Source organism: Hesperophylax consimilis, chromosome 19 (genome assembly GCF_061612785.1).
Source record: "Hesperophylax consimilis isolate HC1 chromosome 19, BYU_Hcon_1.0, whole genome shotgun sequence".
Taxonomy (NCBI): domain Eukaryota; kingdom Metazoa; phylum Arthropoda; class Insecta; order Trichoptera; family Limnephilidae; genus Hesperophylax; species Hesperophylax consimilis.
This window is the reverse complement of record NC_142854.1, coordinates 31122457-31149896: the sequence shown is the minus strand read 5'-3', so window position 1 is coordinate 31149896 and position 27440 is coordinate 31122457. Positions and strand designations below refer to the sequence as shown.

Below are 27440 nucleotides of genomic sequence, written 5' to 3'. Positions count from 1 at the left end.
GTCGTCGTCTAATATGATTTCCCTCGCTTTAATTTAATAACATATTTTATACCTTATTAATGATTCTACCTAGACTAGTTTTTTATAATGCTGTCTTATCAACCTGTAGCGGTTACGTCATATCATATCATAACCAGACTGCACGAGTTAAAAAGCTGAGACAGCAATCAGTCTTACGAAAATTAAATTAAAATATTGGTACCGCAATACGTAAACTGCTGAATGTTTGCATACAGGGTGATGCAAATGCTCATACAATGAACCGAGTCAGCGGTCCTGCGGGTTCGACGTCCAGACGCTACTCCAATCCGTGGCAGACAAGAACAAAGGAATCAGCAGGTATATAAGCGGTGGAGGACCGAAGTACATGATCATTCCACATCGTTCCACTTAACAAGTTCGACGCGACATCATCCCACTCGAGAAGTTAGACTCGGCGTAACGGAGGAATCGGCCTTTATGGCCAGTTCTCCCCGCGTCACGCTTCGATCCTTCTTCACCTCAACGCTCTAGCACAGGCTATCATTCCTGGCCAGCGCTAACCTCACGCGCCTAGACCCTGCGACCAGCTCATCGCCGTCTGCACCTCAGCTCCGCGACCATCGTCGCTACCCTGTACCTCCCGCTCATCTGCCGACCAGGTCCATCGCACCTTCGGCTACCTCGTTCACGCCGAAGTACCCGGAAGACTCCTCGCCTTCATCAGTGCTGAACAAGTCCACTAGTCCGATCTCCACGGTCTATCAACCCACTCGGTGTCGACCCACTGACCCGCAACTCGACCATTCTACCGCAGTCATCGCCGTCTACGCCTGGTGTCATCATCATCATCGATCCAGAGCCATCTCCCAACTGCGCAACTCAACTGATGTGTTATTCTGACTCGCAATAAACGCTGTGACAACAACAACATCATATTTTTGTTGTTTGTTTTTGGGGTGTTATGCCGTGTTGCGCTAACTCCTTCTTTAGCCGACGTTTCGGACAGCGTTGCTGTGTCCATCATCAGGGCAGATCTGGTAGATCCGAAGATGTGATCTGCAACGCTGTCCGAAACGTCGGCTAAAGAAGGAGTTAGCGCAACACGGCATAACACCCCAAAACAAACAACAAAAATGCTTTTGGCCGTGAGAATCTAAAAACTTACCTAACATCATATTTTATTGTCTCACTACCAATTTCCATAAACCTAACAAAGTGTTTAAAAACAAAATAACTTTTCATTTGATTAAGGTGTCAAGCCACAAAGTAAACGCTTTTTTGATAATTATATATACTATTTTATATAAACAATTTTGTAAATTCATAAAACTTCTTCTCAATAGTAAATATGTGTACGTTTCCCGTTTAGGTTCAATATGAAGTGTACATAATCCAAAACTAAAAAGGTGAAAACAAAAATCGTTTTGTGTTATTTATTAGTCCTTTACCTGATTCAGACCTGGTTTAGCAAAAAAATGTTGTATTTAAATTACAACAACACCTCGATAACAAAATGAACGCTGTTCCTTGGTTTCGCTAACGAGTTTGAACTCTTGTACAAGGAGTTTAAACAGAGTTGTGTTGTTAAGTTCATAATTTGGCTCGGACGTCACCGAAGCCGAATATCCTTGCGCTTCAGGAGTAGATGTGCTCAATGAAACCCAAGCACATTTGACAGCTCTTCAACTTGTGTTAGCAGAGAAGCAATAAGGTCTCAAAAGACCAGCAGCTGAGGATTGCTAGAAATGTTTCGGAAGTTTTCAGATCCGTATCTCAGCTGTTGTTGGAGCGCGAGACGATGCGTGCGGATTTAGCTACAGTTACAGCACAACTTAGAATGGCAGAAATAAAAATACGCCACGAGAAGAGGGAAAAAAGGCACCTTGAGCAAAAAATCATACAATTAGAGTCTGATCTCGGGCCTGTAATACGGAGAGTGGCAGTGGCAACGGAGGCTACCCTCTCTTTTGCTGACATCGCCCGAAAACAGCCATATGATGCTCACCAACCCCCACCAATCACTCAACAAGGACATCGCGTCGGACCACCAAGACCTGCCGTTTGCATCTTTCCAACGGATGCGGACGCCACAAAGGACAGTGACGGTACGAAAAAAATGATTGAAGATACAATTCGGCCATCTGAACTAGGCGTTCGGGTCACGGGAATTAAAAAAATAAGAAATAAAGGTATCTTGATCAATACGGCAACCACGGGCGAACAACAAAAGCTATTAAATGCACCTTGCTTCGACAACTCGAGCAAACTGAAGGCCCGACTACCGTCAAAGCGTCTACCGAGACTGATATTCTTTAATGTTCCCCGGGACCTGACCGACGAAGATTTTTTAAGGATGGCTCTCACTGGTATTCCCAACGTTGAAGACATTGAAGAAACTATTGCAGGCTGTAAACTAAGTCACCTGGCTGGTGCTCGCACAGGTAACGCTTGTCACCGTATCTACGCAGTACCCGCTACCGTACGTAAATTTCTAGTCGAGCAAGAGAAAGTATTTATAAGCTGGACTATTTGCCGCGTCCGAGATTTTATTGGCCTTACTGTCTGCACCAAATGCCACATGATTGGTCACTCATACAAGTATTGCAGAGATACCAAACCCACATGTGGACATTGTGCTCAACAAAATCATACTGGTGAGTCCTGCCCAAATTCCACCATCAAACCAGTTTGCGCGACATGCACCAGATTTGGTAAGCCTGCTGATCACTCAACTGGAGATAGGGACAACTGCCCGGCCTACATCGCTGCACTCAAGAACGACCTTGCAACTATAGATTATGGAGTGTAACATACATGAGCATAAGTGCCTAACCATCGAGAATTATAATCCCGTGACGAACTGTCTACGAATAATGTATATGAACGCGAGAAGCATCCGTAATAAGTTTGATGAGATCGAAGAAAAAGTAAGAAGTTCGCGGTACATTGTACACGTGATCGTCATTACGGAAACGTGGCTTAAGATTGGAGAGGAAAAGTTTTACTCCCTGAATGGTTACAAAAGTGTTTTTGCTTCTCGCTCCAACGAAGGAGGAGGCGGCGTAGCAATATATGTGATTGATACTATGAAGTGTGCAATTATTGAAAATTTCTCAAATGAAAATTCCTTTTTAGGTATAACGCTTAGTAGCAGTGATAGGAAACCAGTTAACATCTATGCTATCTATCGAAAACCCAACACAAATATGCAGGATTTTCTAATACATCTAGAAAAAATACTGAACGAAAGTAGACAAGATACATTAATATTCGGAGACTTTAACGTTGACATATCCATATCCACACACTCTTCATTAAATTTTTGCAACATCTTACAATTTTTCAATAAATAACAAAACATTTCCCACGAGAGTCACTGATACAAGCTGCACCTTAATAGATCACATCTTATCAAATAGGCAAAACATTCAGACTACTATATCGAATATTGATGATCCACTTAGTGACCATAATATACTTATTGTTGATTATAAGAACAACTTAAAAAAATGTTTTAATAATAGAACCAAATCCCAGATTACGAGACCTATCATCAACAGTACCTATGTCAGTAAAATCCTATCTTCTTGATTATAATTTCACGATCAACTTAAGCAACTCAGAAGACCCTTTTAAAAGTTTCAATTATCACATTAAAAAGGCAATAGAATCAGGTACAACTACACCAAAAACAGGATTAAGAAGTCGGGTACAACTGAATACTCCATGGTTTGATTCCAAATTAAATACATTAATCAAAGAACGAAACCAGATTCACAAGCAGTGGAAACAAGACCCTGGTAATCTTACTCTTGTAACACTTAAAAAGAGATTGAGAAATACCATTACTAATTATAGGCGAAATCTAAAACACAAATATTTTTCGAACAGCTTTCAACAAAACCAAAATAACCCCACTAAAACCTGGAAAATCATAAACTCTATTCTATCAAACCGAACACATAAACCAACTAACGAAATAGAATCCCTCGTGGTAAATGACTGCGTAATTAAGGATCCGAGCCAAATAGCATCCGCATTTAATGAGTTTTTTCTCTCAATAGGAAAAAAGCTAGCAGCTACCATTCCGTCATTCCCGGATGACTGTAATACCGTATTTGTGGAACCGAAGGCTTGCCAATCCTTGTACATGGCTAGGACAAACAAAGATGAGGTACTGAGGATCATCTCTAAAACTAAGCTGAAAGCAGCACCGGGACTCGATGGAGTAACACCATCAGTTCTTAAGGCTTGTAAAGAAGAATTAGCGGGTCACCTTAAAGAACTTTTTAATTGGTCACTGTCCTCGGGTAAGTTTCCAAATGAATTAAAGTTAGCGAAGATAATACCTATACACAAAGGAGACTGTAAAACATGTATCTCTAACTACCGTCCTATATCAATATCGTCCTATATCGGTTTTTTCAAAAGTATTTGAGACCATAATCAAAGATAGACTCCTAAAATACATATCTGCGAATAATATCCTTACACCACAACAATATGGCTTTCTGAAAAATTCTAGTACTCAATGTGCCGCCTTTGATTTTATCTCTAACCTTCAACAGTATATAGACCAGGGTGAATATGTGGCAGCCATATTTATAGATCTCAAAAAAGCCTTTGATACGGTCGATCATGAAATACTCTTAAAGAAATTGGAATATTTGGGAATTGTTGGGAAGCCCCTAAATCTCCTCCGAAGCTACTTAGATGATAGATTTTGTCTTGTTGAAGCCAAAGGTGTCTCGAGTGGCTTAGGTAAAATCACATGTGGAGTGCCACAGGGATCAATTCTTGGGCCTCTGCTTTTCTTGCTATATGTCAATGACATAACTAATTGTGGTATCTCTGGAAACCTCCAACTTTATGCGGATGACACTGTAATCTATTATCACAGTACAAGCCTGAGTGACCTGGAGTCTCAAATGAATGTAGATGTCTCAATTCTAGCTAATTGGCTGCGTATTAATAAATTGAGCCTCAATATAAAAAAAACGCACTACTTAACTTTCGGTAATAAGGATTATGTGCCCATGAATATCACACTTGGAACTGAGAAGCTCCAAAATATAGAAGTCACGAAATATTTAGGGCTATTAATAGACTCTAAACTTTCGTGGAATTCCCATGTTGAGCATGTGAAATCTAAAATATCCCCAATAACCGGCGTACTGTACCGACTCCAAGGTCTTCTCTCTACATCTCTACTACGGGCCACATACTATGCGATGATTCACTCCCATCTGAGTTATTTAGGTAGTATCTGGGGCACTATTACTAAAAAACAAATATCAGAAATACAAGTGATTCAAAATCGAGCAATAAGGAATATCTACCGTCTACCGTGGGATACACATATCAAAGATATATATTTAAAGACAAACATACTTCCTTTTACGGTTCTACCTAAATACAATATCACTTGTACAATATTACAAATCATACATAGATCCTCACACACTAACATCAAACCAGCATTTAATTCAGACATACACCAGCACAAAACACGGTCCCAAAATCTAATACACCTAGCATCGTCTACCCACACAACAAAATTTGGTATTAACTCATTACAATATATTACATATAGACAATACAATGCATTACCTAATGAAATAAAGCAATCAGTAACTAACAAAAAAATATTAGTTAAAACGCTTAAAGATTATTTCCTGAAAATGTTTTTAAACCAGTGAATTTTCGCTCGCTTTCATATGTTGCTTTCATATGTTGGTTTACTATGTTTCATGTGTATAGATGTCTCTCAGTATTTCTAAAATCTCTATTCTTAACAATGTATTTTTCCTTTTTTATTTATTTTTCTTTTCCTTTTCAATATGTTGTATTTTTTTAAAAAGTGTAATATCCTTGTAAAATGTATTTTATGTGTCTGTACTTCCCGTAATGAGTTTTATCTCAACTCATTGGGAATAATGTGTTACTTACCATGTTTTTTGTAATACATTATAAATAAAAAAAAAAATAAAAAAAAAAAAAAAATAAAAATAATAATAATATATTTATTAAATTCTTACACAATTACAAATTAGGATTTAATGCATATAAGAAATTAGGTTATATAAACTTTTTACAAAAGATTGTTTTAAAGTATTTATATATAAAAAAAGAAATTTCAAGAAATGTGGAATTTCCAAAAAAAAATTCAGGCAGCGGTGAAAGATCTCGTCAATGTGGAGACGAGATGATGCCGACCGCAACCACTGGAAGACGAGGCGCCGTCAGTCTTACTTCCCATTCCTTGATTCCAATGTGCGGCGCGGCCAGTGTTTTGCTTTCAAAACTTCGGCAACAGCCGGCCGAGGCACGCCAATCTTAAATGAGGAGTATCCACCCCGAGTTTTAAGTTTTACGACCTTATATGAAGCGGCGCCATATAGTGACGTTAGGTAATGCGACATGTCATCGCAAGAAGTATCAGGATGGAAGGGATAACAGTGAAAGAAGTTCAATACTGATGGCTCCTTTTCACTCTTTTGATTACCCAAATCCAAATGGAGTGTTGGAGTGGCGGCTCGGAACTTTTAGGTGTACTAGAGTGATAATATTACAATTAATAGTAGACCCAAAAGTCACGAGCTGGTACTGGTATGTTGTAAGGCTAAAGGTAGTGGGGAGGGGAAGAAGATGGAGAAGAGGAAGTTGGGGAAATAGCTGGCTATTCAGTACTGGTCACCAAACAAGGTTAAAGTCATTTCAAGCAACAACCGAAATGAATTCTGGTCAGTAAATTGTGAAATATCACAAAGATTAAAATTTACTTGCGCACACCGGGATTTGAACCCGCGACCTCCGGTTTACTAGTCTAGAGCCTTACCCTTCGACAAAGGATGCTGTAATATTTATGAAAGAAAAATATATATATAATATCTAGTTGCAGGGCGGTAGATGCTTTCAGTATCGCCCTAGTGAAAGACCACCATGTAGAATCCAAACGTTGCTTGGAATGACTTAAGCCTATATGGTAACTAGATGTGAATATGCATGTACTTCCACCTTTGTCTTACCCATATCCTCCCCTTCCCCATCCCCACTATCTTCAGCCTCACAAAATACCCCAATTGGGGATGCCATAGTTCCACTGGATAGGACTGTTGGGGCTCTTGTGCGGCTTTCACACAAATTAATTAAAATCATAGAATTTTATGATCTAATTTAAAACATTGGTAAATATGCCGTAAGAAACTGCAATAAATACATGCCGACTGATTACATAAATTCTAATTTTAAAAGTACAGAATAAATATTTTACAATCCTGAAATAGATATTAATTTATAAACACCATTTCATAAGTATGAATGAACTACTTACCAGTCTGAAGATGCCCATAGCAGGGCGAAACTAGTCCGGTTTTGCAGAGAATTATTTACCACGAAAATTAAGAGAATTAGCAACTATAACCCAATATAAAATTTAACAGACGTTTGCGATAGACTTTTTAACCATAGAGTACTCTGTTTTTATTCAAGTTCCTTCAAATTACTTAAAAATGTATACAAAATATGTGTCTCTTTCTGACCGATTTCTTTTCCATGTAAGAAACAGAGACAGACATAATTTTAATGTTGTCTCTAAACATGAAACATTTACCGGAAGCACGCCAGACAGGCCGAACTTAGTCCGGCAAGTGAACATTTTAGCATTGCAAAAGGAAATACCAGTAGTGCAGTGTACGCGACCGGGAGATAGCCCTTTCCATAAAATGCAACTTTTACGGTCCAGTTAGCTCGCTGGATCGTTCTCGGTTGTGAGCGGGTAGTGGGGATGGGGACGGGGGAATTTTAGCCGATGCTACGAAGCTGTGGTGCGGGGCAGGGGACAGGAATTTTGCCGGAATTTTGTACAAATAATTTAATATCTAAGAAACTAGAAATAAAATATATATATTTTTAAATGCAGATCGATAACCAAATAGTTTTTTTAGGATTACCTAAATTACAGAGTATGTGGTGTAAAAAACAACTTAGATATAGCATAAAACTCTCGTTAGTGTAAGTGTATTCCCCCCGTCCGGTACGGGAGTGTTAAAAAAATACAAAAGTAGCTTATCAAGTAATTATTAATTAAGTATTGCTTTTCAGTATTGTCACATAGTTTGACCCGGAGTGACGTGCATTTTGTGCACGGCTGCTCAAGTTTTAAACACATCATGGATGTACTAAAATTAATCGAAAACATTAAAAGTGACCTAAAAAATATAACTACCGTAAAAGATTCAAAAGTGCGAAATAACCTCGAATTAACCATAAACCTCTTAGAAGAAACCTGGAAACAAGAGAGAAACAATTTCCAGGAACAAATAATAGATATTCAAAAAAAAGTTATCACCAAACTCGAAAAAAATAATGAACCGAAATCGTACGCAATGGTACTAAAAGAACGAACAGTACAACTCGAAGAACCCAAATATGCCGTTATGATTGCTGCAGAAGGCAAAGAAACATCTGAGGACATAAAGAAAATTATTACTAAAACAATCAAAGCACCTAACCTAGGAATTGGTATAAATGGGATCAAAAAAGCATCAAACAATAAAATAATTATGACTTGCTCGAAAAAAGAAGACGCAGACAAACTAAAAACGGAAATAAATAAAAATAAAAACGGAATATCTGCTACAGAATTAAAAAAGAAGAGACCGTGCATGGTCATCAAAGGTGTGGGAGGGGAGTATAGTGAAGATAATTTTCTTAACGACTTTTTGTTGCAAAACAATGAACTACGTGATGCCCCAAATGATTCAATTAAAGTAACTAAAATATTAAAAAACAAGAAAAGTGACCAACTGCGCAATGTAATAATAGAAACAACAGGCCAAATCCGAAAGATATTACTTGATAAACAAAGGGTCAATATTGGTTTTGTCCGAGTGCACATAGAAGATTGCAATCCCTTAATGCAATGTTACCACTGCCTTGGTTTCGGACATACATCACTAAAATGCCTGAACAAAATGAATAAGCCTAGATGCATACACTGTGCAAAAAACCACAAATTTAGTGAATGCGAAAAAACCAAAGATATAGTCAAATGCTACAACTGCGACAAAAACAACAATTTATTCGGAACAAAAAACAAAACTGAACACAGTGCGAATAGCGATAAATGTACTTACCGAAAACGAATGGTTATCATAGCTCAACAGAGAATCGATTATGAATAAGTGATGGATGATTTTCTAGGCGAGGAAATTGACAAATTAACAGATGTTTCACAGCACATTTGCGAAGATTCACAACATTGTAGAGATCTGCTAAAAAAAGTCCCAAGTGCTTTCATTGTTCTGCACCAAAACATCCGAAGTTTAAAAAAAAACCTCGATGAGTTTGTAGTAACACTAAACCTTCTTGAAACATTACCGGACCTCATTATTTTAACAGAAGCGCACTTAAATATAAATAACGCTGACACACTGTACAGTTTTCCGAATTACACATACTTTTCGTCAACTACCTATATTAATAAAACCAGTGGTATAGCGGTGTTCATTCTAAATAAATATAACAATGTTGCTGTCACAGAAATTAAAATGCAATTAGCAAACTGTTTACAACTGAGTGTAAAAGCGAACGACATTATGTACCATATTATTGCCATCTACCGGACGCACGGATCGAATCCCACAAATTTCATTATAGAAATCGAAAAATTATTACTGAGTTGAAAAAGTACCTTTAATATTATTGTTGGTGACATTAACATTAATATCGGACACTGGGTACAAAGCAAAACGAAAGATGATTATATAAATGTAATGACTTCGCTAAACTATAAATCATATATAAATAATGCAACACGAAATATCAGCGGACAAATCCCTTCCTGTATCGATCACATATGGTGCAACTCAAATAATACTGAAAAAAACATGTCGATATTATGGAAAACCAGCATAACTGACCACTACACCTGTATATTCGTTAACAACACAGACAAAAAAAGTACCAACCCCAACAAAACTGACAAAAAAAAACAAGAAAAAAAATATTTAAATATGAAAACTTTAGAAACAAATCTTAAGATGGAAACCTGGGCATCAATAATTGAATCGGAAAATCCAAATACTTGTGCGGAGAATTTCGAAACTGTTTTCCTAAATCGCATAAACCTTTCTACACAAATACTTATTTCTAAAACAAAATCTAAACACAGATTTATAAAACCATGGATAACCCATGGATTAGTGATTTCAATCAGAAATAAGGAAAAATACTATCACCAGTCTAAAAAAACGACGTAAAAATCGCTACTTTCTTCAAGAAATATCGAAACAAACTTACGCTTTTAATTAGACTGACTAAAGAAAAGTATTTTCGTGATAAATTAAAAAATGCTGGTCAAGACAGCAAAGAGTTCTGGAAAATTATCAAAACAATAACCAACAAAAGCATAAAACAAAAATTTCCAAAAGAAGTTACTCATCAAGGAATCAATACTGACACAGAAAAAAACCCAAAACTTTTTGGTGATATCTTTAACGATTATTTTGTTAATGTCGGCGCTAAACTTGCTAGTAATATTATCCTAGACAAAAAACAAACTCAACAACCAGAGCAAAACCCAACTTTTGAAGAAGGTTTCCACACATTTGTTTCAGTAACTGATAAAGAAGTTGAAAACGCTATAATAAGTCTACGAGGATCAGCAAGCCCTGGCTACGACAACATAACTGTAAAAACATTAAAAACTGTACGTGAGATAATCAGCAAACCAATTGCTCATATAATAAATGTTAGTCTGAAGAAGGGCATATTCCCGAACAACTATAAGAAGACTATTGTGACCCCTGTTTTTAAAACTGGTGACGAAAAAAACACTTCTAACTACCGTCCCATAGCACTTACATCAAATATAGCTAAAATCTATGAAAAAATTGTTAAAAAACAAATCAACAACTACATAAAAGATAAGAAGATAATGAGCCCAAACCAGTTCGGATTTAGGGACAATCTCAGCACACAGGATGCGATTGCTAAATTGACATCAACAATAATTAAAAAATTAGATAATGGAGAAAAGTGTCTTGGAATCTTCATTGATCTCCGCAAAGCACTTGATAGCATATCACACTCAAAACTCACTGAGAAACTAAAACAAATTGGATTGGACGGAATAGTACTATCATGGTTCCAAAGTTACCTAAAAGAGAGATTCCAATAATATTGGAATCTCTCTTTTATATTATATGTATATATATTATGTCAAAATCAATAATACCCTTAGTGAACCCAAAACCTCATCTTTTGGCATACCGCAAGGAACTGTCATCGGTCCAATCCTTTTTATTATATATGTAAATCAAATGTTCACTCTTCCCATTGTTGGAGATATCATATCTTACGCAGACGACACTGTAGTTATCACAAAAGGAAAATCATGGGAGGAAACAATGAGGATAGCCAATATCAATATAAACATACTCAAAACATGGTTCGACCTAAATTGTCTCTCACTAAATACCGAGAAAACATATTTCATCCCATTCTCTTTGCAGGAAAAAATATTGAAAACAATATAACCATTAAAATCCATTCATCACAATGTGAAAATAAAAAAGAATGCGGTAATGTAAATTGTTTACCAATAACATGCAAAAATAGTATAAAGTATCTGGGTATCATAGTAGATAGACACTTAAAATGGAACGAACAAGTCCAAAATACGGCAACCAGAGTAAGAAAACTTATTTACTTATTCATTAGATTGAGAAATATCCTTTCATATAATATGATTAAAATTATATATTTTTCTCTTGCCCAATCCATATTACAATATGGTATAATCGGTTGGGGAGGGACTTTCAAAACTAACCTTTCACCTGTAGAAAAGGTTCAGAGGTTAATTTTGAAAGTCATCCTAAGAAAACCATCGATATTTCCAACCACGGAGCTGTTTGACTCGTTTAGGGTTCTTAGCTTAAACAATTTTTTTAAAAAGAATACACTGTTACAAATTCATAAAGACCATTTCAATTCAACAATTTCTACAAAAATAAGTAACCGATCTAGATCACGTGGTAACTTAGAAATTCCTAAATGTAATACTAGTGCTGGTCAACACCATTATACTTATCAAGGTATAAAATTGTTTAATGCCCTTCCGGATAAAATTAAAACTGAAAAAAATTACAAAACTTTCAAATCACAAATCAAACAACTTTTAGATAAACCCAACGGTAATCACAAGTTTTAATTTCATTGGATACATTATTCAAATAATTGTTTATATGAACTCATTTGTAAATTTTATTGTATAAATTTTCATAAATCCACGCTATGAATTTAGGAAAATTAATTAATGATTAATAAAAAAAATATAATTACAAACAAAATTTATATTAAAAAAAATACATATCCTCTAAAGTTATATTATCCGCTTCCTAATATGTGCTAATATGCGTTTATTGTTGTTGCATTTTATTAAGTACCCATTTCATACAAGATTGCCAGCTCGGTCTTTGAACAATTTACTACCAGTACTGTACCTACCTACTATTATTTTGTACCTAATAAGTACATTTTTTATTTTTATATCTTATTTTTTCTAAGTTTAATAACTATTATATTATTTAAGTTGTATTTTTTTATTTTTTAGTTTGTAATTAAATTTCTTATTTTCTTAATTATATAGTGTTATCAAATTTATCATCTAGTTTTATAGCTATATTGTTAATTTTTAGCTACATCAACTAGTGAAATTTTACAACCTATAAACCATAATGACTCACAACACTCCCCAACTCAAACACGAGAAATAATTTCTCAATTGAGTTGGGCAATTTTTTGTTAAAAATTTCTAATTTTTTCGCAATCAGCCTCAAAATATCTACATTTGTAAATTATTGTAATGTGTTTGTATATTCTTACTACAAATACTGTTGTTTTTGTACCGTAACCTAAAGGAGATTGCCATGTTTGTTGTGGAACTAAAGATTAAAATTCAAAAATGTATGGGAAATTGTCGTTTATGCTCCGAAACCTTTGCAGCAGTCGATAGTATTTTTGATTCTCTATCCATCGCCATATATAACTCATTTTACACCAATGGTGGAGATTGCTGTCTTTGTTTCAACACGCCTCATATCTACCCATTGTTCTAAAATCTACATATTAAATGTAACTGTTGTTAGTATCAATTGAACTGGTCAAAGCCCAACTACCGGCGAAAAACCCGTGGATAAACTGCTATTTGATAAATAATGATTAGGTATCATGTTTTATCTTATTTTTTTGGTGAAATTAAAATTTCTGTTCAAAATAAGCAATAAATTTCGGAATTCATCTGTCGTATTATCTCACAATCATGTTTTGCAAATTTTCATGAGTGTTCTTTGTTTTTTCATTTATTCAAATTTCTTGTTCCTTTTATAAAAAAAATTCAAGTCATTTTAGGATTTTTTTTTCGTATCGATTTCACTTATCAAATACACAATAATTTTTCATCTTGAGAAAATAAGCTGTTAAAGTTCGTTTTCTTAGTCAGATGAACCTTGCCGTCAGGAAACATTTCGATATTTTTCTGCGTCAATGACATTTTAGTTTTTAAAATAGTTTTTGGGGCCATAAAATGAATTGCTGAATGCAATTATATAGTATTGTTTTATATTTTTTTAATTTTTTATATTTTCATAGAAAGCAATCACTTTGTGGTTTAACATTTTAATGAAATAAAATAAAACAATATTAGTTTAATTTTGTACCCTGACGATGCTCGAGTGAAGCGAAACTGGCCGGTCTTAAAATTAATAAAAATTCGTGGTTAAAATATTGTTTTAGCAATTATATTGTTTATGGTCGCACCTTTTTTTGAATAGCCTTGAGTTTTTCTACCTTGTCCATCATCAGCGCTCCGTCAGCTATATCTGTGGTTAAGTAGTGTGCAAACATTTTCCATACAAAAAGCGCGAAGATATCAATCTAGTGAGTTGTTTATTTATGAGTATAACCTAAAAATGATCACTGACGCATGCTTTTGTCGTTGCCAATCGTTGCATCCTGCTTTTAAACTCTAATTCTATATAATATTCTTTAAGCTGTTTTCCTAACGCAGTCAAATTTATCATCCCTTGTGTTAGTTATTGGTAAGTTCTAATGCTGATATTTTCTGCAAATGCACATCGATGTTTCTATTGACGCGTTTCACATGTGCACGTGAACCTGTGTGAACACGTGAACCGCCGTTTTCAGCTGGTTTTTTTATTTCCTACAGGAACACTGGTTGTATATACGCGCAATGCCAGGCGCGTGACACAATCTGACTTACTGAACCCGGATGGTGTGTAGGCAAAACCGCCGACCGAATTATTAATACACCGTTGTCGGAATAACAATAATTCTGTCGGCGGTTCAAAATGTTGGTGCGATCTAGCTTAACTTATGACGCCATATGACGTTTTATTTGAGGAACGTTTGAGCTATCAATTTGAAGTCTACCTTTTTGATAATTAATTTACAAAGGCATTGATTGAAATTGTAACTAATTCTAAAATATTCCACGACATTTTATCAAAAGCATATTCATGATACACGGCTATATAGAGATATAGTGGAAGTCAGCATTTGATTACTGTATTCTAACGATTGACGACGATTCTCTCCACCGATTTCAATCGTCTTGTCGTCAATTTCACTAGTATATCCTTATTTGAAAATATTTTTACAGTAAAATCCATTGCAAGGCACAATATTAAAACCTAAGAACAATATTCGTAGCTTATAGAAATTGGAGTTCCGTTAAAACAACATTTTGTTTTAGGAAGTTTCAGATAAATGTTTTGTGCACAACAGAGCCATGAATCTACTTAATCCAGAGAGTGTTTACATCAAGACGGAACCAGTGCCCCGGGGAGACAATGGAGGTGAAATGCCGTATACGAATATGGATTTCGACCTCCCAGATGTAAAGAAGGAATGTTTGCAGGATTCCGAAAGTACTACAGCAATCTTTTTATTTATTCTTACAAATCTCATGTTTTAACCTCACCTTAGTTGTGATATAATTATAGTTAAATTAATTACAGTGCACTGAAAACACAATATTGATACAATGAAGCATTATTCCATTAGTTACATACAACAAAACGCCATACTGAAGGTGCTCAAGAGTAAACATTTTATCCTTCTTAAAGAATCGGTCTTGAAGTGGACATCTGGGGTCCTTCATATATCTGAAATTAACTTAAAGTCTGTCTTCCAAATTCCGGAAAACACACGGTTTTTATTACGGAAGATATTTTCTTAGAAACACTTTTTATACGTACAATTGTTTTTTGAAACATTCACAATTAGTCCTACATCATGTGCCCATTTAAGCAGTTGTTTAAATTATCTTTGTAATGAAATAACCAGTTCTAAATATACCAACGTTACAACAATTGACGAGCTGAATATAAACAATGTACCCAGGACATACGCTGATAATCCTGACCAATTTCTTGAATCTTTAATGCTTTTTTAATAAATGTATGGACTAATTTAGCAAAGCAAGGTATGCAATGTGATGAAACATCCTGAGAAGGGAAAGAAGCTTGACCTAAAGAAATCACAAATCGAAAACAGTATTTCTTCTCTAAAATAAAATGTATCTTTGGAGGACTTAATCACAACCAATGCAATGAAATATCTCTTTCAAGTACTTATCGTTCCTCTAACAAACCTAGTCAATCTGTCTTTAACTGAAAGCGTTTTCCCCACAGCTCTCACACAAGCTATTGTTTAACCAATATTATAAAAATGACATTAACAACTATTTACCAATAAGCCTACTCAATACGTTTTCAAAAATATTGGACAAATACTATAAAACAACTCCTATCCTACTAAGAAAGTAATACAATATTTTCGGAATCGATGTAATCCATCTAAGTTTGTGTTATGTACTTAACTTATTTGATTAAATATAATTTTAAAGCTGCTCATCTCGACGCAGGAATTCCCTAGTGAGATGAGCAGCGAAGGTATTTTATTTTATTTGCTGCGACCATTCATGCGCTTTGACATCGCATTATTCTAGCAAGGCTTATAGACTTACATTGGTCTGGTTTTATTCCTTATTTTCATCAACGATATAACAAATTGATTAGACGATGTCGAGGTATTGCTCTTTGCTGATGATATCACGCTTTACAAAAAATACTAATGAAAATCATTACACTACCTATGCATACCGACTATTGGTGCTTACATGGACTGTAATTTTAACGAGCGAATACAAACAAATATATTCCATTCATATATTTATGTTGAAGTATCTCGCTTGAATACAAAAATTATCATTTCCTATAAATTACTATTTACCCCAAAAAATTCATATATTAGAAGACAGAGTCAAAATATCTGATTTAACTTTCTTATTTAAAATACTATATTTTTGTTTCTTGTATTTTTATTTAATTTCTGTATTTTTTGTATCTTGTAATTTTTTTCACTATTTCTTTCTCATGTTTAAAATTAATTCTTATGTTAAAATTTGACGAACCATATTTTTTTCAAAGCCCCGCGTTAAATTATTATATAAATTTCACATTCATGTTGCTCTTTTGTCTTCACATGTAGCATTAATGTGAAAACTGTTTCAGACAAGGCGAAACCAGGAAAACAAGAAGAATATGGTGGGGGAATTCCTTTTATGGAAATTGACGTTGACCTGTCGGATATTAAAAAGGAATGCCGAGATCACTTTGATGGAATTACCCAGACAGCAGGTAAAATCGACTTTCTCTGTTAGAGTGAAGAATTCATGTTTTTTATTTTTTATTTTAAATTTGAATGATTTAACTGTGGTTAGACTTAACACCTTATATTATTAATCTTTTTCTGACTTATTGACAGATCTGAAGATGCAACCCATAAAAAAACGATTCTTCTGTTCTCGTTGCAACTACTCCTGCTTTTTCAAGTCAAACTTAGGACGTCATTTGCGCACCCACACTGGAGAAAAACCCTTTTCATGTGCCCATTGCAGTTATTTATGTTCTCAAAAAGGACATTTGACTGTACACATGATGACTCACAGCGGAGAAAAACCTTTTTCATGTCCCGAATGCAGTTTTTCATGTTCTCGAAAGGGATCTTTGACGTTACACGTAATGACTCATAGTGGAAAAAAACCGTTTTTTTGTCCCGAATGCAGTTATTCAAGTTATAAAAAGGGATCTTTGAAGGTACACATGATGACTCATAGTGGAGAAAAACCTTTTTCATGCAACGACTGTAACTATTCATGTACTGATAAAAGTAATTTGACGCGACACATGCTGACTCATACTGGACAAAAACCTTTTTCATGTTCCGACTGCAACTATACATGTTCTCAAAAGGGATCTTTTACGTTTCACATGAAGACTCACAGTTGCGTAAAACCTTTTTCATGCTCTGTCTGTAATTATTCATGTTCTGTAAAGACTAATTTGATACGACACATTCTGACTCATAGTGGAAAAAAACCTTTTTCTTGTCGCGAATGCAATTATTCGTGTTCTCAAAAGAGATCTTTGACGGTACACATGATTACTCACAATGGAATAAAACCCTTTTCATGCTCTGAATGTAACTATTCATGTTCGCGAAAGGATATGTTGACAAGACACATGCTGATTCACACAAGAATAAAACCTTTTTCATGCTCTGACTGTAATTATTCATGTTCTTTAAAAGGAGACGATCCTTTTTTGTTTCGTGTGTAAGTATTCACCTTCACGAAAGTGTACCTAAATAAGACGTATTCGGAATAATTCACAGAAAAACCTCACTCTAAACTAGCGATTATGAAACTTAGATCTGAGGTTGCCAATTTACTCATTGGAAAAAACTACCTTGTATGCACGAAAAAAATTAAGTATGGAATTATTTTATAGATCTCATCCAGCATTGCGTTTTTCCTACAACCATAAAAATTGTAAAGAAAATATAATATAAACATGTTTACCTTAATCCATGGATCACACAGAATTGTTATGTTATGAAATCCATACGATAAGATACTATAAAATATATGGAAACATTTGCATATGGTTATTGCAGATTCACATGAAACATACTTTAGAAAACAAAACGATAAATTTTGCTTACAATATCCATGAAAAATTTCGCAAATAATTATTTATTTATCCAGTTCTCTATTTACCGAAGTTTTATCAAGTGACCAACTTAGTAAAACAATGTTTTTGAAAAATTCTTGAATATGTCGATGTTTTTTTTCATAAATATGTGATCGTATGTAGTAAAGCAAGATACGCAATGTGATGAAGCAATACTAATAAATGAACCTCCTGAGCAAGGGAAGAAGCTCAAGTTCAAACAAATTACAGTTGATGAAATCAAAACCACAATTACTTCTCTAAACCCAAATGTATCTTCGGATGCGAACTTAAATCACGTCCAGTAGAATAAAATATCCCTGTAAAGAATTTATTGACCTCTAACAAACCTAGTCAATCTGTCTATAACTTAAAGCATGTTCCGCACAACTCTCAAACAAAACTATAAGTATTAGGTATAAAGCAGAGACTTTGTTCTGATTTTGATTTGGCTCTATTATTGGTGGTGAATATTTTTGGCAATAATAATCAATGATATTTCATTAGACCTAAGCAGTTTGAAAACATTGTCATAATTGTATTTAATTTGTCTTTATTGCTACCATTTTAATATTATTACTTTTTATGCGAAAATTTTGGTTTATTAGTTATAATTGTTGTTATTGTTTAAATGACATCGGAGGATTTTTTTGCTTGTACGATTTGAGGTTATATTGCCAACTGAGTTATATGTGGAAAATTTCAGACCGATGGCAATACTATCTTCACCGGCTAAATTGTTCGAATCGATTCTTCATAAATTCACACTACCACAAGTTGAACCGTTTCTAATTTCTGAACAGCATGGATTTAGAAAAGGTCGATTGACAGAAACCAACCTATTGGTGTTTACGGATTTCGTATTAAAATCATTAGACAAAGGCCATCAAGTAGATTGTTCATAAAATGATTTTTCAAAGGCCTTCGATACTGTAAATCACGACGTTTTACTCAATAAACTGGCTACAATAGGATTCTCCATAAGATTACTTACTTTGTTTGCTAGCTATCTTGCAGACAGGAAACAGTTTGTGTCTCATGGACTATTCCAATCTATACATTTCTTTGTACAATCGGGGGTAACCCAAGGCAGTAATTTAGGCCTACTCCTCTTTTCCATATTTATAAACGATATTTCAGAAGTAATTCTGCATTCTAGGTTTCTTCTCTTTGCTGATGACTTAAAACTTTTCTTAGAAATACTAACTTTAGAAGACTGCAATCAACTCCAGTCAGACATTGATAGAATTGTTGAATGGAGTAAAATAAATCGGGTTGAGTTTAATGTTTCTAAATGTTTAATTTTGTCATTCACTAGGGCGAGTCACACCTGGTATTACTGGTATAAAATGGACGCCCGAAGTTTAAAACGTGTCTCGACAATGAAGGATCTTGGAATCATGTTTGATAGTAGGCTGACGTTTCATGCTCATATTGAGACGGCATGTAGCACTTCACTGATAATTCTGGGCTTTATTTCTACGCAATGCAAAGAATTTTAGAGATAACCTGGTGCTTATAGTTTTTATTTAATTCCTTAGTAAGGAGTAGACTTGAAAGTGGGTCGGTAATGTCAGTGGAGTCCACATCAGGTAAAGAATTCTCTCATGTTGGAGAGAGTTCAGAAGAAATTCTTGAGATTTCTCTACATGAGGGAGTATGGCTACTACCCGTGGCTCTATCCCACTGAATTTCTTTTGGGTATGCTCGGAATGAACTATTTACGGGTCAGGAGGGATGTGCGCATTGCTACGCATTTTTTTAGACTGATTCGTGGATGGTTTTAAAACTCGGTCATCATGGAGAGCATTCATTTCTATGTTCCCGATGGTTATCTACGTCACCGACAACATAAACTATTTTATCTCCCGACCTGCAGAACTAACTTGCCAATGGTCATGCCTGTGGGGAGAGCAATCTTGCTGTTGAATAGAATCAATTCGCATATCGACATTTTTAGCATCAATTAGCTTCCTCTAAAAGGCAAACTCTATTATTACTGGTATAATATATACTGTTAATATTAATATATAATATACTGAAAATATAATATTAATATTTTATATACTGTTAATACTAATCTAAGAATTCTTATTGCAAAAATATTTTAAAAACGCATTGAAATTAACAACTTTGTAATGTTTTTGAAATGAATAAACAAAATTGAATTGAATTGAATACATTTTGTTATTGATCCCTTAAAACATTTTTCATTTATATTATATTATAAGTTTTCCTTATAATGTGAATTTTAATCATTGTTATCAAATATGTGGTAAATATAATCCCGGTAAGAACAGAGATGACCCGGGTTTGAATCCCACTTGGGACCTTTTATTTTCTGTGTCTGTTTAGTATTTTTTTGGACAGTTGTTGATATTATCTTCAGTCAAACGATTAAGTATAAATAACAACTTCCCTAATGTTTGTATTCGTCTCTATGTTCCTGCTATATTTTTCTTAGCTTTGTAAACTTTTTCTTCTAATAATTTATTTAATAAATAAATAAGGGAGACATTATTGTAACTTACATTATTATTATTACTGTCCATTTTTTGTGGTTTTAATGCGTGGTCTTAAAGAGTGCTTTGTGCTGTTAAAGTTAAGATATAAGGTTTATATAACTTTTGTGGATTGTCTTTAAGGGGAGAGAAAAAATCATACACTGAAGTCACTCCAGTCTATGAACTTATATAGAATTGAATATACGCGAGAGTTTTTAAGGAACATCAAATATGGAATACTAAGGGGAGACTGGTGGGTGATTTTAATAAGCAAACTATACCTACATGCCTTTGAAAGAAGAATGGTTTTACAATTGAAGAAGACATTTTTTTTTTTTTTTTTTATAGTGAATACCTCACAAGAGTCCCAACTGCTCCCGTCTGGAGCCAGTGAGACTATGGCATCCCCAATTGGGGGATGTTGTGAGGCTGAAGGTAAGTGGGGAAGGGAAAGAGGAAGGTGGGGAAGTACCTGGCTATTCAGATCTAGTCACTAAACACGGCTAAAGCCATTTGGAGCAACGTTTCAATTCTGAATGGTGGTCTTACACCAGGGCGATACTGGTAGTATCTTCCACTCTGGAACGTGCCGCAAATATACTATATATTATTTTAATTAATTAATTGTGAAATAACACAAATTAATCAAATAAAATTTATTTGCGCACGCCGGGTTCGAACCCGCGACCTTCGGAATGGCAGTCCAATGCATTACCACTGGACTATGCCGGCCGTCAGTCAGACATGGTCTAGAGCAGGGGTGCTCAAACGGTCGATCTCGAGAAAAATTTTCCATTTTTCATGCCTTCTGTTTTATTATTTATTTGTTGCTTGTAGCGGACTGAGTTAGTTTCTGGAGTGTTCTGGAACATTGCAGATAATATCAGATATACATCTCATAGCCACAGCATCTGTCACAAAATTCTGGTATTTTATATCTGAAGATAAATATCCGAATCTAAAGCAAATCGCCCTTCAGTTGACGGCAATGTTTGGGTCAACTTACTTGTGCGAGTCTGCATTTTCTGAAATGAAGATAATTATGTCAAAATATCGCAATCGACTAACTGACGAACAAATGTCATCGTGCTTGCGATTAGCACGCGATAATTACGTACCATCGTATGAAAAGTATGCTGAGGTCATGTAGTGCCACGCTTCAACATCCAAAGTCATTATTTAGTTAAGTTTAGAAACTAGAACTCGTTTGTTTTTTTTAAGAACCAATAAACTTGCAATTTTGAATAAATATAAGTTTTTTTATTGACTTTTTAGTGCAGACCTCCACCTACCTTGACTAAAAAAAATGCATATTGCGAACTAATTTCTGTCGTTCCTCCAAATTCTATGTGGATTCGTGGCCATGCAATTATACCTGCGCAACGATACACCCTACCTACATAGACGACAATCCTGCATCACACATACTTGCAGCCTCTCAGAGTCGATCGATCGGAATCTAATAATATTGAGGTAGATCGCCAGCAGTTAAAGTTTGAGCACCCCTGGTCTAGAGTCTCTCCCTCCACACCACCCTGGCAGAATGAACTTTCGAGTACACAAATTACAAAAGTGCTGCAATAGAGAAGTGACCAATTTTCACTCTCGAGATACAGAAAATAAAATTGTTTTTTTTTTTTGCCGTGGAACTAAGATTCGTTTAAAGAATTGAGGATGTTTATTATTTTTATTTTATAGCAATATACAGGGTGTCCGGAAACTCGTAGTACAAGCGGGAAACTGGTGAATCTACATCACATTTGGAGTCGATTTTGTAGTATATTTTTTTTTTATTTGAGCTTTCGTTATCGAGTAAATCGAGTTTGAATTTGTTTTTTTTTTTTTTTTAATTTTTTTTTTTAATCAAATTCTTATAAATTATTACTGAAGATCAAAGTACCCAACTAATTAAAACTATTTGAAAGTAAAACAAATGAAGAAACTCGGATTTGAAGCATTATTTTGAAATCACCCTTCATTTAACCCGGTGTAATCATAAAATATTTCTGCTCTGCAGGGTAAAAACATCTGTTATTCAACCCTAAACACCAGAAAAAACTTTAACCCTAAAATAGCCGAAAAAAAATTTTTTTTTGTTTTTTTTTTTTTTTGAAATTGCTCAAATCAAAAAACTTTATGTTTTTTTGGGTTCCCAATGTGGTGTAGATTCTCCAGTTTCCCGCTTGTACTACGAGTTTCCGGACACCGTGTATATATGTGTGTATATAATTATGCTAAAAAATCATCATCAATCAGCAAATTTACAAAACAGTAGTAGAAAAGAAAAATATTGCATCATGAAATGAAAAGTAGAGGTGAGACGACAGATGAGATGCGCTGAATATAAGACACGAAAGTAAATGGTAGAAAAAGTCGGGGACACATATACATACATGTGTCCCTTTTGTGTGTAAGTTTTATTTTTCACAGTGGTCAATAGCAACTACCAAAGTTCTGCAGTACCTCCACGATGTTCACAAGAGGTAGGATGCACTAATTCCTCTCGCATTCGCCACCGACTAGGCAGCTTTTAGGGGAGGACACAGAAGTCAACCAACGTCATTGTCTTGACTGCATCCGAGTGACCCAGCTCTCCCCTCATTGGCCGATGGATGCAGACGAAGCGGCGACCTTCCTTACACATTATTCCAAGATAAAGATATCATTGTCAATCTATCACTTTGAAATTCAGATATTTTGTTGAGCCAAAGTTTTATTTAATAAAATGGTTTGTGAGAAAACCGGGAGACACAACTGGGGCAGTGATAATTAAAGCTGGGACTCTCATATTGATTCACTCTTTCCTCACCATCGGTGTAGATCCCATGCATCTTTTTTGTACACCGAAAGCGAGGACTTCTGTCTACTAAAACTAGGCAATCTGCATTGTACGATTCTGCATTTACCATTGACATTTTTAACGTCACTTACAAGAGAGTGAAGTAATTATTTTTTGACGCATGTCAAAAAATAGTTAAACTGCATCCATGACCTTTTATACATACACGTATTTTCAATTTGAACGCTTTTCCGTAATAAATATTGGTTCATAAACGTTTTATGGAGAAAAATAATTAATAAATAAAATGTATTACGATTGTACGCTAATTTTATTATGATATCACTAACACGCTGTTTATAATAAATGACACATTGTGGAAATTAGAAACGTTGAAGTCATTACAGGGCCTACCTAAGACACTATGTAGCCCTTCACAGTCAGATATAGATTTTGTAAAATTTGATATCATCTGCATACTATACAAATTCGCGTTTATTATAGAATTGAAAACACCAGGGAACGCACGATGTTACATTAATAAACTGTTAAATGCCTTAATAGAAGCAGTATGTAGAATCCACTTTGCTGCAAATATGAAAAACGTACGTTCAAAAAAAGGCTAATACTGTTATTTTTTAACTATGGTCATGATCGTTTAAGATCATACGAAGTACCTAATTCATTTGAAAAAATCAACTTAAAGACACTTAAAAATAGAAAACAATTGATTGATCTTGAATATGTTTACGTAAAATAATTCATTGTCATCTCGATATATTAAACGTCACTTTTGGGAGCATGAATAGATGCAGTCAGAATTGGTTATTCTCCACTATGCATAAGTTTGTGACGATTTAAACAGCCCTTTCGATAAAATGTAGAGTTGCAGTCGGAACATGAAAATGGTTTTGTTCCAGTATGAGTAAAAAGGTGAGTATTTAAATGTCCCTTTTGAGAGCACGAGTAACTGCAGTAAGAACATGAAAAAGGTTTTTCTCCAGAATGGGTAAACATGTGAAGTTTTAAACTTCTCTTATAAGAACATGAGTAACTGCAGTATGAACATAATAATGGTATTTTTCCAGCATGAGTAAATCTGTGAAGTTTTAAACTATCTTTTTTAGAACATGAATAGTTGCAGTCGGAACAAGAAAAACGTTTTTCTCTGGTATGGGTACGCATGTGATTATTTAAATTTCCCTTTTGAGAACTTGAGTTATTGCAATACGAACATGAAAAAGGTTTTTCTCCAGTATGGGTAAGCATGTGAAGTTTCAAGATTCCATTACGAGAACATGAAAAGTTACAGTCGGAACATAAAAAAGGTTTTTCTCCAGTATGAGTAAGAATGTGGTTTTTAAAAATTTCCTTTTGAGAAAATGAGTTACTGCAAAATGAACATGAAAAGGGTTTTTCCCCAGTATGGGTGCGTAAGTGCCTTGTTAAAGTCGAAATTCTTGAGCTGGAGTAGTTACAATGGGAACACGAAAAGGGTTTTTTTCCAGGATGCGTCTTCGGGTCCGTTAGCACGTCTGAAAAAGATTACGGAATCAGCTCAATAAGTACGTAACCATATGAAAACAGAAAATTATTAGAACGAATTCCTCTAAGAAAAAACAGACTTTACCTGCAGTCTCAGTAATTCTTTCATTGCATTCCTTTTTGACATCAGGGAGTTCTATGTCTATTTCGGTAAAAGTAATTCCTTCTGCATCTCCTTCTTGGGGTCCTCGTTCTGCCTTCATGGGTACAGCCTCCACTTTAATGCTACCTGGAATAACAAAACAACAATACACTAAACACACACTCGGTGTAACATTAAAAATTCGTCATCAGGGTTATTTTTATGATTATTTATTAATTTATGTTGGGATCATATTTGACTGGTTAAGACAGTTCTCTTGCTGACAATGTACTTGCAATTGCTTAGCGGGTACAAATTCCCATGGAATAAAAATTATACGATTACAGACATATAAGCAGATATTTAGAAGCCCATTCCGGAGAAAAAAACACATTTTTTACAGTATAAGTAAAAAAAACATTTCACTGAAAAATCAACAAGAAGGAAAATTAGGACTAACTAGCTATCCCGTAAAAATAGGCCGTTTAAGGACAGTCAAATTAACAGGTTTCAAATTATCCTAGAGGAATACAGAATTTAAGAATAGAGAAAATAAGTTTGTAAAAGCGAAGATCTAACTAGGCGTTCGTGATAAATAATTATCAGATTACATTTTTTAGTAATATTTCGGAATCAGAAAGATTAGATCTGATAACCATTTTATTATTTTTGGACTGAAGGAAGACAATTCACACAGTTTCGGCTGTGAGGGGATTTTGTTATACATTATAGGACCGAGATATGAGAATATTTTTTGATAAGCCGCTCTGTTGCTTGTTGGAAAGGAAATGTCATTTCTTCCCTTACTTCTGGTTTGATGTTTGTGTTCGGCCGTTTTCATTTTGATTTTATTTTTATAAACATTATGACCGCCACACAACTTTATCTAGGTAAATGCTGCCTGCTTCATTCAATTTCATACATCGTGTCATACGTCTACATTACGTACAAGATTTAAAAAAAAATAGTATTTAAATTTTTTTAAATAAAAAATTCTGCTGTGTATTTATATACCAATATTTTTTTACATTATCCTATGTCATCTCTGGGGATGCTGTGTGGAGGGTCTTTTAAAGAAAATGGTGGAGAAGAAGTTTTCGGAAGGAAAGGGGTATGAGTGATGGGTAGGAATCTTTCAGTGGGTCCAGGAGGGACGGACGTAAGATTCATCTATCGCGCTGCGGTGCAAGGCGATGGGTCAAGAGAGACAGTTGGAGAGGTCAGAAGGTCTCCCCTCCCGATTTGGCACGCCAAGCAGCTGGTGGGCAGGCGCATCCTGAACACACATCACCCGATGAACTCGAGCAACACTGCCAAATCACCAAACGTAGCGGACCACTTGGTAGAGGTGTTGGTTATACAATAAATGGGTCCCGGGCGGCGGTACCCAAGCCCACCTCCCAAACTATTATTATAACGGGTGACAACTGTTTCATCTCACGAAGTCATTATCAAACTGTGGTGAAGCCACTATAAGACGATCCCTTATATATACAGAAAGTAACCTAACCTAGAAAACAGAAAAAACCTAACAAAAATAAAAATAAATATTATTTCCACCCAGTTTTAAGGTACACCAGAATTCCCAAACTCAAAACTTTAATCAAAACGATTCACAAATATTTTTACCAAATATTTTTACACAGTTCTTTCCTGAGATTTTTCACTTTTTTGAAACACGCAAAACTTTGAATTGCATTTGCCAATAATCGATAGTTTTTTAATTACATATTACAGCATTCCGTAGCAGACCTTATTATAATCGACAAGAATTTTTGAATTAGAGAACGTGAGATGATTTATTTTAGTGATAAAATATGGCGAGGCAAGAGCTTAAGAAATTAGAAACTGTTTGCGGGAATCATTAGTTAAAAGTTTTCTTAGTTAAAGCAAAATTAGAAAGGTAAAATCAAAAGCACCGATATACTACAAAAGGGGAAGTAAAAAACACGCAGCTATTCTGACTGCGTCCATCTGAAACACCTTTGTGATATACGTAATGCAACTTACTAGTTGGCTGAACACTCTCAGCGTACTGCAAACATTCATTTTTCACATCCTGAAGGTTGATTTTTATATCCGTATACGTCATTTCACCTGAGCCCCCTTCCTGTGACCATGGTTCACTCTTGATAGAAACAGTCTCTGGAATGGGAAGATCCATGGCCTTTCTGTGATATTCCTGTTTGTGATGGTAATTATCTCAACTAAAAATAATGGCATGCTTTTAATGTGTGACAGCTACCCAATAACAATAATGTCACGTGTCATATTTGGTATTAGTTAGCTCAATATATTATATCACGAATGCTGTTAAAACTGATCAATCGAGTGCAAAGCGATATCTTCTAACATTATACAAGCACAAATTAAGTTAAAGCGATATAAGACTCTAACACGGGAGTTTACTCGACGCTCACATTTCAATTATTTCTGATGAACTTATTACT

The 27440-nt window shown here is 34.9% G+C and overlaps 1 long non-coding RNA gene across 1 annotated transcript; it reads right to left on the bottom strand.

Moving 5' to 3' along the window:
- Window positions 1-23882: 23882 nt before the first annotated feature.
- LOC149415138 (uncharacterized) lies at window positions 23883-27166 on the bottom strand. The gene is made up of 3 exons (XR_016303850.1): window positions 27001-27166; window positions 24994-25137; window positions 23883-24898 (listed from the first exon to the last, which is right to left on the bottom strand). It is a non-coding gene; the product is annotated as an uncharacterized LOC149415138 (long non-coding RNA).
- Between the last annotated feature and the right edge of the window lie 274 nt (window positions 27167-27440).